This window comes from Galeopterus variegatus, unplaced genomic scaffold (assembly GCF_000696425.1).
Source record: "Galeopterus variegatus unplaced genomic scaffold, G_variegatus-3.0.2 Scaffold4359, whole genome shotgun sequence".
Lineage (NCBI taxonomy): Eukaryota > Metazoa > Chordata > Mammalia > Dermoptera > Cynocephalidae > Galeopterus > Galeopterus variegatus.
In genome coordinates, this window is record NW_007730470.1 from 47,791 (window position 1) to 49,694 (window position 1,904).

The 1,904-nt window shown below is 40.4% G+C and overlaps 1 protein-coding gene across 1 annotated transcript in view; it reads left to right on the top strand.

Moving 5' to 3' along the window:
- The first annotated feature begins 38 nt into the window (after window positions 1-38).
- The window catches only part of LARP1B (La ribonucleoprotein domain family, member 1B), a 117,800-nt gene continuing 115,934 nt past the window's right edge, over window positions 39-1,904 (top strand). Inside the window, exon 1 of the mRNA XM_008587374.1 lies at window positions 39-120. The gene's annotated coding sequence lies outside the window, so the exon portion shown is untranslated. The remainder of the gene's footprint in view (window positions 121-1,904) is intronic.

Here is a 1,904-nt window from a genome sequence, read left to right on the forward strand (position 1 = left end):
AGGAGAAGCTGCAGCCGCCGCCACTGCCTAAGGAAAACCCTTGGACCAAAAAGCCTCCCCAGCACCTGTCCCCGGCCGGGACGGGTCTGACGTCGCGCCCGCTGGAAACCTTGGAAGCAGGTCTGTGTCTCATCTACGGTGTGCACGGGAATGCTGCTGGGGGTGGGGTCGGGGATATGGGACGAGTCGCGGGACTTTGCGGCGTGTGGCGGCGGTAGCGGGCGCGGGGCTGGGGGAAGGGCAGGCCTCCTTTCCTTGTCAGTCGGAGGCATTTCGTTCCAAGGTGTCATTCACTCTGCCTATTTACATAAATGGACATCTGGGAAGGGAGCGGCAGGAAGAGGTGGGACGTCAGGTTCTCTTTGACTGATGGGGACATGGAGGGGGTAACTTGGCAGGGTACCCCCGCTGGCGCGGCCGCGATTGTGTCTTGCACCCACGTGTTAGTGCCTTGGGGAAGTAGCTAACTTTAGATAGATATTGCAGCGCATCGTACGGGAAATTTTTTGTAGACTTAAAAAAAAAAAAGCAGTTGAAGGAAGTTGGAGTAAGGGAGTTTATTTCTAAGTGGAAGCGCGATGGTAATCTTTTATTGTGAAATAATTGATAAGCTGTAAATCTGAAGGTTTTCAAAACACTCCTGAGTAGTCATATTAAAAATGAGACCTTAAATGTAGTTGCTGTTAAAGTGCTTTGAGTTATGATCGTGGTGGAAAATAATTGAAATAAGATAGTTGATATGAGCGAGTGAATTTCACGTTAGTTAAATGGTAGTCTTCTAATATTCAGTTATTTTTCTCTTACCTTTAAAGGAGATTGGGGTATGCCACTGCATTTGAATGCTGCGTTTGGTACTTTAATTTAGTCTTAGTAGCTGCAATTTTTTTTTAAAAAAGTTAAAATGGAAATGCTAAATAAAACAAAGACAAAAAGCAGTATCTTCCACTTTTGCTTTCTAAATTGTTGTAGTAAATTAGTTGAACTTTTTCTACCTAATTGAACTTTTAATATGGAAATTACAGCTGTTTACTTGCAAGTCTTCATTATTTCTTAAAATTAAAGGTTAACAGAGGGACAAGAAAAATTTGAACACGTTTACAGGGTTGTGGGGATCAAATGCAATAAAGGATGTGGCATTAATGCAAGACGATTGTATACACTTGTTAACATTTCCTCGGAGGAACCCTCCAATAGAGGGAGATAAGTTTTAATTGATTCTTTAGCTTTTGGACGGAAATAGTCTTCGTCAGTTCTTGATAAATTTTGACACTTGGGGAAGAAACTTAAGAATTTGCTCTAGATTTTTTTGGTTTTGTTTTTGGCGGCTGGCTCCGGACCTTGGTGTTATTAACACCACAATCTAACCATGCTCTAGATTTAATATTGGCATACTTAATTTCTAGCTGGGAAGATTTGTTTGTTTATTTCTTTTACTAAGTGAAGAGAACACCCTTAAGCAAAATGTCCATAAAATTTAGCAAAGAAAGCCCTAGTGAATCATCTTATTGGCTCACTCACTTCCCTACTTTTGGACTTACAATCATACGTTATATTCAGTAAACTACAAAAAAACTATCTCTTTGTTGATTGTTAAACCAATTTTACAGGTTTTAAAACTTAAAAACTTTCTAGGTGAGACTCAGGAATTTTTGTTCCAAATTACTTGTGAAAAATATTTAACAGTTTAATTAATCTACTGGTCTTTATTCTCCAGTCTTCACTGGAGATTAAGAACAAGGTGATGCTTGCTGATGTATGGTGTGGTTCATGGGAATTTCAATTTTGCTGATGTCTCTCTCTAGGCAACTGTATTTGTCTTTCTTGGAATCCATTCTGGGCCTGCAGGAATACCATTCTTCAGACCTGAAATACTGTAGCAATCATAATCTCTTCCCAACACTGAC